Source organism: Cnephaeus nilssonii (assembly GCF_951640355.1).
Source record: "Cnephaeus nilssonii genome assembly, chromosome: 8".
Lineage (NCBI taxonomy): Eukaryota > Metazoa > Chordata > Mammalia > Chiroptera > Vespertilionidae > Cnephaeus > Cnephaeus nilssonii.
Window position 1 is genome coordinate 101,597,880 of NC_137079.1, and position 12,284 is coordinate 101,610,163.

Consider the following 12,284-nt stretch of genomic DNA (forward strand, 5'->3'; position numbering starts at 1 on the left):
CAGCACTGGAGCCATCACTCACACCCACTGCCAGTGCTGACCCCACTTGCATTGACAGCCGGCACTGGAGCTGCCACTTGATCTCACTGCTGGTGCCTGGTGCCGGTCCCAATCGTTTGGTGCCATCAGCAGGTGAGAGCGGCAGTTGCTGGTCCTGATCGCCCCTGAGGACTTCTCCATCTCCCCCTGCTCCTGAGGGTCAATCGGGGCAGCAAAAAGCACTTGCACCTGCTGATGGAGTGGAGCAATTGGGGATGGAGCCGTCAGCGCTTGGGAGCGGGAGCAGCTTGAGCAGGGCTGCCAGCAGACAGGCAACAAGGGGCCCCAGTGGGAGGGGCCGGGCAGGGGCGTGGAGGAGGGGCCAAGACCCACCCCTGTGCCTGCCAAACCTCACATCACACAGTTCCTTTCAAGGTGTATGAATTTGTGCCCTGGGCCCCTGGTCTATATAAATAAAAGCCCAGCAACCATTATGGTGGAAGGACCAGAATACCCGGTCGCTATGACACGCACTGACGACCAGGGGGCAGACACTCAATGCAGGAGCTGCCCTCTGGTAGTCAGTGCGCTCCCACAGCAGGATTGCTGCTCAGCCAGAAGCCAGGCTCATGCTGGCGAGCACAGCAGCGGTGGCGGGAGACTCTCCTGCCTCTGCAGAAGCACTAAGGAGTGAAGACCCAAGCGGTAAGGAGCAAGCAGGCAGGCAGTAAGGAGCAGCAAGCCAAGTAGTAAGGAGTGAGCAGGCAGGCGGTTAGGAGTGATGGGTCCCAGATTGTGAGAGGGTGCAGGCTGGGCTGAGGAAACCCCTCCCCCACACACATGAATATCGTGCATCGGGCCTCTAGTATTCAATATATTCTGACTCTCTCTTTCACACTTTTGCATATGCTTAGAATACACATTTGTTTTTAATGTTCTCTGCAATAATCTCAATTCTCAAACCATATCCATAAGTACATACACTCTCATGCATAAAAACCCCTTTTATATCTAGCTTACATCCAGTCATCTTTCAACTTTGAACTCAAATGTCACCTCTTCTGGTAAGCTTTTGTTATTCTGCTAGCTTGTTTTAGATCAATCATAGAACTAATCCTACTATATCATATCATTGGTGTTCTTGTCAGAATTAGGAGAAAATAGAAGGTTCTTGAAGGCAAGAGCAAAGCATTGCATAACACCTGTCAATTGTTCTTAACCTAGGATATAACAAAGAGCTGGAATGAACCCTGAAAGAGTAGTGAGAAGAGGAAAGAGGATTTACAATGTATAGACATTCCCCAGCTGTACCTTAGTTTCAATATGATAACTTCTGTGAGAGCTACTGATCTGGGTGAACATACTTTCCTGAGAAGCAAAGGAAAAAATTACTTCATTGTTTTGTCTGTGGATCTGAAATCAGACCTAATTAAAAGAACCCTTTGTTTTTCTTAACAGAGCATATACTCAGAACTGCAGATGTCAAATTTTGGCACATTTGTGATAAGCTTACCAAACAACAATTTAAAATTCATTAATTGAACCAGATAGACGATTGGAGGAAAACAAAAAATAACATTTAATGATAACCATATTTTCTTCAAAATAGGCTGCATGTATTTTGAAGAAAACTGCTATTTCTTATTGTTTCACTAATCACTACAAGTTTTGCCTTGGCATATTTTTTTATTTTACTATTAAAAATAAAAAGTTTAAAAGCTCTTCCCCTTATAAAAAATGGCAAAATAACAAAAATATCCTTGGGAGCAATCTTATGTATACATTTATAAAACTGATTAGGCCTTCAAAATAGCTATTCTATTCATCTCTGTTTCCCTACTGAAGATATCTATTTATATCTTTTGTTCTCTTCAAATGAACAACAGATAACAAAACAATTTGCCTGTTGCAAATAACTTCAGAAATTTTTTTTTTCTCACTCTCAGATTGCCATGAAAGGGGAAGGGAGAAGAAAGAGTCTTATTCTGTTTTCTGATTAGTTTATAAACTTCAGACTTACAATACTTGATTGTCATTTTCAAAATTATTTTATCATGATATATGCATGCTGATAGTTGATTTTTAAAAGAATGTGCCATCTTGCTATACAAAATCTTAAAATGAAACCACAGTAAAAACAAAACAAAACTTAGAAGTTTGGTGCTCTCAGACAATACAATTCTAGAGCTACAGTTCTTAAAGTAAAGTCTATTGACTTTAGTCTACTACCTTTCCACTTCTGAAATGTCTGGATGAATTTATTTCTGACCTTTTCTGAATCCTTGAGGCCATCTGTTTTATTTGCTTGTGTTTCCCTTTGCCTTGCCTCATGATATCTAAGCCTTCCTGCATCTGACCTCATAATCATATCACATACTCAGTTTTTATCCTATTCCTAAGCTAGGTTCATGGCTAAATGAAAAAATAATTGAGGAACCTAATTTCTGATTGCTCTCAAAACAGCTATGTCATTTTGGTCATATTCAAGACAGAATTATCAAGTTCCACAACAATTAGATTACACTATTTCATAAACAACAACAAATAAAGCTTCCTTCTAAGAATGTAATTTGCATGTCAAGAAATACAGTAAACATATGAAATTTATTTTTTATAATTACTAGAAGAAATTAGGGAAATAAAAATCATTAAATTAAATTTAGAAAATAATTTTCCTAAACAATTTCATCTAACCATGCATGCATTTTGAAATATTTGTTTTAGATATGTGGCTTTTGAGGCAAGTTAGGAAGAAACAAAGAAAATTCCCTGGCAAGTGGAATGAGGAAACTGAGACAAAAGGTTGAACAAAAAGCAGGAAAGGCTGAACAATTAACATCCAGCTAATAAATCACAAGATCCTATCCTCCCTAACTGACGATGCCTAAGAACAGATGGTTTAAATAATCATAGTTAGGGAGGTAGATAACAAAAAACAAGTAGAGCCAAACTAATCCAGATCAAAGATGAAACTAACCAAAAAAGGGCCCAAAGCTCATTGTACCATCATTATAATAAAAGTTGACACCATAAGTAGAAGGAGACCTCAGAGGATAAACACCATGATTTCTGGAAGGGATCATATTAAGAACAAGACTCCCCTTTCAACCAGAAGTTGGAGTCAGAATTTGGTGCCACAAAACTTGAAAACAACCCCCTACACACACAACTTGGAAACATAAAATCCAAAGAATTAGCTAATCATGGGAGCAACTCACCAGTGAATTGGCCCTCATCCACTCAGGCATGTACTCGTTGCTTCTGTCACAGTGGAGCCTGCACTCTTTCTTTTCCTTTTTATTTTTTATTTTTTATTCTTCATTACTCAATGCAATCTTTATTTTTCCTTTTATTGAAAATTAATTTTTAGTTTCGAAAGTATTATAGATATCTCCCTACTTTTTCCCCATTGACCCACTCCATCCGGCACCCCTACGCAGGCCTTCACCACACTATTTTCTGTGTCCAGGGGTTATGCATACATGCATATAAATTATTTGGTTAATCTCTTCCCACCCCCATCTCCACCCCTGCCTTCCCTCTGAGATTCATCAGTCTATTCCATGCTTCTATGTCTCTGAATCTATTTTGTTCTTCAGTTTATTTTGTTCATGTGAGTGAGATATGTGATACTTGTCTTTTTCTGACTGGCTTGTTTTGCTTAGCATAATACTATACTGGTCCCTCCATGTTGCCTCAAAGGGTAAGAGATCTTTATTTTTTACAGCTGCATTGTATTCCATTGTGTAAATGTACCACAATGAGGTATCACCTCACACCTGCCAGAATGGCTACCATCAATAAATCAACAAACAAGTGCTGGTGAGGATATGGAGAAAAGGGAACCCTAGTACACTGTTGGTGGGAATGCAGACTGGTGCAGCCACTATGGAAAACAGTATGGAGTTTCCTCAAAAAAATTAAAAATGGAATTGCCTTTTGACCCAGCAACCCCACTTCTAGGAATATATTCTAAGAATTCTGAAGCACCAATCAGGAAAAATATATGCACCTCTATGTTCATAGCAACATTATATACAATAATTAAGATGCTAAAATTCTCAACAAAATTCTAGAAAACCAGATCCAGCAATACATTAGAAAGATCATACACCATGACCAAGTGGAATTTATTCCAGGAATGCAAGACTGGTACAATATCCACAAATCAATAAATGTGATACATCACATAAACAAAGTGAGAGACAAAAATCACATAATCATATCAATTGGTACAGAAAAGGCATTTGACAAAATCCAACACCATTTTCTGATAAAAACACTCAGCAAAGTGGGAATAGAGGGATCATACCTCAAAATAATAAAAGCCTTATATGACAAACCTACAGCCAACATCATACTCAATGGGAAAAAACTAACACCATTTCCACTAAGAACAAGAACAAGACAGGGATGCCCGCTTTCACCACTCCTGTTCAACATAGTACTGGAAGTGCTAGCCACAGCAATCAGACAAGAAGAAATAAAGGGCATCCAAATTGGAAAAGAAGAAGTAAAATTGTCATTATTCGCAGATGACATGATATTCTACATAGAAAACCCTAAAGACTTCATCAAAAAATTATTATACTTAATAAATTAATTGGGCAATGTAGCAGGATACAAAATTAATGCCAAGAAATCTATGGCATTTCTATACAACAGCAGTGAAATTACATAAAGAGAGACTAAGAAAAAAATCCCATTCACCATTGCACCAAAAAAATTAAGATACCTAGGCATAAACTTAACTAAGGAGGTAAAAGACCACTACTCAGAAAACTACAGGACATTGAAAAAAGAGATAGAGGAAGACATAAATAGATGGAAGAGCATACCATGTTCATGGATTGGTAGAATCAACATCATTAAAATGTCCATACTACCCAAAGCAATCTATAGATTCAATGCACTCCCCATTAAAATACCAATGGCATATTTCACAGACCTAGAACGAACTCTCCAAAGATTCATCTGGAATAAAAAAAGACATTGAATAGCTGCAGCAATCCTGAGAAAGAAGAGCAACATAGGAGGGATCTTAATACCAGATTTCAAGCTGTATTATAAGGCCACTGTTCTCAAAACTGCCTGGTACTGGCATAAGAACAGACATATACACCAATGGAATAGAATAGAGAACCCAGAAATCGACCTAAAACACTATGCACAATTAATATTTGACAAAGGAGACAAGAACATACCATGGAGTCAAGAGTCTCTTCAATAAATGATGTTGGGAAAATTGGACAAATACATGCAAAAAAAATGAAACTGGACCACCAGCTTACACCATACACAAAAATAAACTCAAAATGGATAAAGGACTTAAATGTAAGATGGGAAACCATAAAAATATTAGAGGAATCCACAGGCAGCAAAATCCCTGACATATGCCAAAGCAATTTCTTCACTGATACTGCTCCTAGGGCAATGGAAACTAAAGAGAAAATAAACAAATGGGACTACATCAAAATAAAAAGCTTCTACACTACAAAAGAAACCATCAACAAAACAACAAGAAAGCGCACTGCTTGGGAGAACATATTTGCCAATGTTATCTCTGATAAGGGTTTAATTTCCAACATTTACAGGGAACTCATACAACTTAAGAAAAGGAACATAAACAACCCAATCAAAAAATGGGCAAGGGACCTAAATAGATATTTTTTCAAAGAGGACATAAGGAAGGCCAAGAGGCATATGAAAACATGCTCAAAGTCACTAATCACCCAAGAGATGTACATCAAAACAACAATGTGGTATCTCTAATGTTTTCAGGATGTACATCAAAACGACAGCCATCTCACACCGGTCAGAATAGCTACCATCAACAAATCAACAAAGGACAAATGCTGTCAAGGATTCGGAGAAAAAGGAACCCTTGTGCACTGCTAGTGGGAATGCAGACTGGTGCAGCCACTGTGGAGAACAGTATGGAGTTTCCTCAAAAAACTAAAAACGGAACTACCATTTGACCCAGTGATCCCACTTCTAGGAATATATCCCAAGAAACTAGAAACACCAATCAGAAAGGATATATGCACCCCTATGTTCATAGCAGCACAATTTACAATAGCTAAGATTTGGAAACAGCCTAAGTGCACATCAGCTGATGAGTGGATTAGAAAACTATGGTACATCTATACAATGGAATACTACACTGCTTTAAAAAAGAACTAATTCTTACCATTTGCAGCAGCATGGATGGAACTGGAGATCATTATTCTAAGCAAAATAAGCCAGTCAGTGAAGGAGAAATACCACATGATCTCACTTACTTATGGATAATTAAGAACATTATAACCTGATGAACAAAAAGAATGATACAGAGGCAGAGAAGCATCAAACAGACTGCCAAATTATAGCGGGAAGGCTGGGGAGGGGGGAGGGAGTTAAGAGATCAATGGAAGGACTTGTATGCATGCATATAAGCATAACCAATGGACACAAGACACTGGGGTGTGAGGGTATATATGGGACTGGAGTGGAGGCGCAATGGGGGGATATGGACATATGTAATACTTTAATCAATAAAAAAATTTAAAAAGGAAAATAAATAAATAAGTAAAGTTTTCAGATTTAAAAAAAAAATTAAAAATGGAATTACCTTTTGACCCAGCAACCCCACTTCTAGGAATATATTCTAAGAACTCTGAAGCATGAATCAGGAAAAAATATTTGCACCCCTATGTTCAGAGCATCATTATTTACAATAATTAAGATCTGAAAACAGCCCATTAATAGATGAGTAGATTTAAAAAAAGCTGTGGTACATTTATATAATGGAATACTATGCAGCTGTTAAAAAGAGGCCTCTTTCTTTTTCTCTGCCTGAATAAAACTTGCTATTTTCTCACTTTCACCTGAACTTTGGTCTTCAAAATTTTCCTACACTAGTCAAGAACCTAGAGGTTTCCTGACATGCAAAAGGGCCAGCCACTGCCAAAGAAGTGGTCAAGTAACATACTTATTTTTTTTCTCTTTTTATATGCTTTGTATTTATTTTTCAGCATTATTCTATCTATGGTCAGAGTCACTTGGGACAGACAAAATCTGTATTTGGATAATTGAGGTAAATGCAAATTTTTTAAAACTATATTATTGAAACAGACTAATTTTTATAAAAATATTTTCTGATTAAAATTATACTATATCTTTATGTCATTTAATGTAATAATATAAATTGATAATTTGAATACTTATTTTAAAGGTTAATATTACATCAGTTTTATATTTCATTGGTTCTAAAAGTAAGAGAAAAGAGTAAACAAAAAGCAGAGGAAACTGCTCTAAAGAATACATTTATTTCCATTGTTGTGATAAGCCCTTTAAAGTGATATATATATATATATATATATATATATATATATATATATATATACACAACATCTAGTCTCTTAAGTTTGGATCCTTTTATAGTTCTCTCAAAAAGTAACTGTATTACTTCTGAACATCCATAAAGTTTCATGAGCCATCATTTAAAGAAAAATTATTACATTCTGAGATCTTCTATTTAGGTCAAGACAACCTAAGCATCACTTGATACCATCTTTACAGGCTTATATATTAATCACTTCCAACTTTCAGAAGCCATGGAGTAACCTACTCAAGCCAAATCCTGAGAACATATGATAAACTATATCAACAGCCATAAATGCTGTGGTATAAAGTATAGAAACTACATCAAGAAAGGCAGCACAGCTCTTCCTCAGCACTGCCAGTGGAGGTGGCAACCATCTCCTACTTAGCATGATAGCTTCCCTCAGACCCCTTGTGAAACCCAAAATTGTCCAAAAGAGAACCAAGAAGTTCATCTGGCACCAGTCAGACTGATATGTCAAAATTAAGTGCAACTGGTGGAAACCCAGAGGCATTGACAATAGGGTGCACAGAAGATTCAAGGGCCACATCTTGATGCCCAACATTGGCTATGGGAGCAACAAGAAAACAAAGCACATGCTGTCCACAGGCTTTCAGAAGTTTCTGGTCCACAACGTCAAGGAGCTTGAAGTGCTGCTGATATGGAACAAATCTTACTGTACTGATATTGCTCACAACGTCTCCTCAAATAACCTCAAAGCTATTGTGGAAAGAGCAGCCCAGCTGGCCATCAGACACCAATCCCAATGCCAGGCTATGCAACAAAGAAAATGAATAGACATATTGTGTGCACATTGTATTTGTGTTAATAAAATAATAAATTCTGCCCCCAAAAAAGAAAGAAAGAGAAAGAAAGGCAGCACTGATTTGGGAATGTTTGACCTAACAGTGTAAAGAAACAGGATCTGCTAAGAGTTCACAATGCAAAGGGACATCATAAGTCACTTCAGTATAAAGAATGTATCTTCAACATTTTCAATCCTAGCTATCCTAGCTAATAAAAGAGTAATATGCAAATTGACCATCACTCCAACACACAAGATGGCTGCCCCCATGTGGTCAAAGATGGCTGCCCCCATGTGGACACAAGATGGCCACCACAAGATGGCCAGCAGGGGAGGGCAGTTGGGAGGGACCAGGCCTGCAAGAGAGGGCATTTGGGGGCTATCAAGCCTGCAGGGGAGGGCAGTTAGGGGTGACCAGGCCAGCAGAGGAGGGAAGTTGGGGGCGACCGGGCCTGCAGGGAAGGCCAGTTGGGGGAAACCCAGGCCTGCAGGGGAGAGCAGTTGAGGGGTGACCTGGCTGGCAGGGGAAGGCAGTTAGGGGCAATTAAGCTGGCAGGGGAGCAGTTAGGCATCAATCAGACTGGCAGGGGAGTGGTTAGGGGGTGATCAGGCTGGTAGGCAAAAGTGGTTAGGGGCAATCAGGAAGGCAGGCAGGCGAGCAGTTGGGAGCCAGCAGTACTGGATTGTGAGAGGGATGTCCGACTGCCCATTTAGGCCCGATTCTAGTGAGATCCCTCGAGAGGTCTCAGATTGGAGAGGGTGCAGGCTGGGCTGAGGGACACACACACCCCTGTGCACAAATTTTGTGCATCGGGCCTCTAGTTTCTAAATAAAAACAGATATTTTTGTAAATGTCTATAATTTGATTGTGAGTAACTACAACATAAAAAAGTCAGAATATTCTTTATGAATAGGAAGCAAGTTCATCTAGGAACATAGGTTTAAAGGGAAAAGGCATTTGGTAGGGTGTTGGAGGAAATTCAAAATAATCAAATGTATAATGAGAAAGAAAGTTGCCAATTACTTTATAATGCTAAAATCTTAGCTACTTTAAAACCTGTTTACCTGTACTTTGACCTTTTACATTATAGTTGTCAGGCATTTTAATTCTACAAATAAGTTAGGCATAACAGTAATTGCTTTGTATAATGAATATTCATTGTTTACCAGCATATTTACTCTCTTATTGCTCTTTTAAAATCAATTATTTTTTAAATCCTTCTCCAAAGATTTATTTTTTTTCCATTGATTTTTTAGACATAGTAGAAGGGAGGGAGGAGAGGAGAGAGAGAAACATTGTCATGACAGCGACACGTTGATTGGTTGCCTCTCGCATGGCCCGGACCCGGGCTGGGGACTGAATCCACAACCAAGGTATATGCCCTTGACTGGAAATCAAACTCTTGACCCTTTGGTCTGCAGGACTATGCTATAACTAACCACTAAGAAAAACCACCCAGGGCTCTCTTATTGTTCAGTAGTTTCCATGCTTCTATTCAAATATATTCTGTGGTCTCTTTTTCACTTTACCTACCTTGTCATCTAATGCATCCAATCTGCTGGTTCATTTCTTGGGTTGTTAATTCTAGCTATCACATTTTTTCCATTATGGAATACTGATTTGATATTTTATGATACTATTTTATACTTTCATATACTTTGTCTAAATTTTTTTAAATTCTTGAACATATTAATCATAGTTATTTCAAAATCTTTTACTGCTAACTACAACTTCTGTATTAACCATGCCTTTATGATTGGTTCTTTTTTTAAATATGTTTTGATTGATTTCAGAGAGGAAGGGAGAAGGAGAGAGAGATAGAAACATCAATAACAAGAGAATCATTGCTCAGCTGCCTCCCGCACACCCCCCACTGGGGATGAGCCCACAACCAGACATGTACCCTTGACTGGAATCGAACCTGGCACCCTTCAGTCCACAGGCTGACACTCTATCCACTGAGCCAAACCAGCCAGGGCTGATTGGTTATTTTTTATTTTTATTTATAGTTGTGTTTTTGTAACTCTCGTTGTTAAATATTTGATTGAAGGCTAACTACTGTAAAATAGAACGTGAGACTCCAAATGATGTCATCTTCCACTAGACTGTTTTTCTTTTCCTCTGTTTGGCAAATAATCTGAGTTGATGATCATATCAATTAAATCTGAGAATAAGCTTGTTCTGAATTCCCTTAAAGATTTAGTTTGAATCTATCTACTCCTGGGTCAACTCTGTGATTTTAGTATATGCCATTTTGCCTTTGGATAAAAAACATAGTAGGTATCTATCTCACCAGTCTTAGAATTCTGCACAAGATTGAACTTTTAATATTAAAAGTGTCCAGCCCAGATTTCCAATTTCTTGCCAGTATCACTTCAGAATCTGACAAATGTCTTAAGACGGGAGTTGGTAATTAGTTTCAGGCTGGTTTCCTCCCCCTTCCTAAGTTGATATAACTGCTGCAGATTTCATTATGCCTTTTTAGAAGTCTAGTCCCAACTCTCCAGACTGCTACAGAGCCCCAGAATCAAGAAACAGCCCCTGAAAAATCAGTCTCCGTTTTCAGTGTAGCTTAGCATAACCACTAAAATGACTAGTTTGGCTTCCTGCACCCCACCAAGCTTTGTTAAGACTAAGCTCAATAATTAGTTTTCCCACAAAATCAACAAATGTCTCCGAGTTTGGTGAAACAGGTCCTCCACTCTCTAGAACATTATTTCATCTAGTGCTCATTCTTTCTAAGCTTTCATGAAATATGATTTATGTAATTTATCTAGCTTTTCTTATTTTAATGGAAACATTTGTCCACCATTAACTGTTTCTCACCCAGAAGTAAAAATTTTCTTTGTTTTTTTAAGCTTTAACATTTTGTGGCAATTGACTCTGATGTGTATTACCAAAACAAACTAATATGAATTTGTGATTTTATTTTAGTCTTCTAAATATTGAATAACTTTTTATCAAATTCTAGAGGCCCGATGCTTGAAAATTCGTGCAAGAGAAGGCCTTCCTTCCCCCGGTTGCCGGCACCGGCTTCCCACTGGCACCCGGGACCCAGGCTTCCCTCCTCCAGCCACCAGCAGGCACCCGGGACCCGGGCTGGCTGCCCTCGGGCCCTGGCTTCCTCAGGAAGGATGTCCGGAATGACGTCCAGAAGACTTCCAGTCTAAGTAGCATATTACCCTTTTATTTTTATAGATGCCACACCAGCTTTCTTCATTCTTATATGTTTGCCTTATAAGGGTGCCCCTATACCCTCTGCTCTTGGTAATCACTTTCCAGTTTAGACCACATATTTATCCTGGAAATGATCCCTTGCTATTGTGATATACTTGTTTAGCTATTGGTCAGTATCTTAAATCTTCCCATAATTGACTTCCTTTTATGTTTACCATATATAACAAATGACATTTTCAAAATCAGCATAATTTACTTTAGTTGTACTTTATTAATTCAAAAGTTTGAGAAACATAATTTTGAATAATGTCTGACTGTCTTCCAGTTTTGAAAATACTCTGCTGTTAGAAGAATTGGGAGAAATCTGGAGAAATAATTACTGGGCTAAAACTGAAATCAATCCAGAAGGCAAGTTCCCCAGCTAATAGACTGTTATAAATTTCACAGCCATTAACTCTGAGAGATTTTACAAATATTACTTACATGTGTGCACAGTCTCATGGGGGTTTGGTTTCTGACTTGACCCTTTTGGGAAGCTGACAAGTACAGATTTTTTAAGAGAAGAGCTTCCAAACTAAACTGTAGACCTTCCAGGCTAGTCATCCACTTAAATAAAAATAGCCAAGTATCCTGTAACTGTTGGAACAGGAAAAAAATCATCATATAAAGAACACTGAGTTGCATTCTGCTAGATTCTGTGAACTACATGATCAACCTGAATTATGCAATTAAAGTATTAACTGACTAAAAAACTAAGAAAGAAAATCGTTAGTAATGTCAGTTTATGGTCTTTGCTCATCAGGTCAATGAAGAGTAAAATAATAATTACTAGTATTTCCACTATGTATTTTAGGTTTACAAAATACTTTCACAAATATGGATTCAATAAAATATTTGGAAGTTTGTGTACTCCAAATATGTGTGTAAACTCACAAAGAGAATTCAGTGATTTGCACATT

General features: G+C 38.0%; 1 pseudogene across 1 annotated transcript; it reads left to right on the top strand.

Annotated features, from left to right (window-relative positions):
- The first annotated feature begins 7,689 nt into the window (after positions 1 to 7,689).
- Positions 7,690 to 8,140, top strand: LOC307104414 (large ribosomal subunit protein eL32-like; annotated as a pseudogene). Its single transcript has one exon. The product of its transcript is annotated as a large ribosomal subunit protein eL32-like (transcript).
- Positions 8,141 to 12,284: the final 4,144 nt, after the last annotated feature.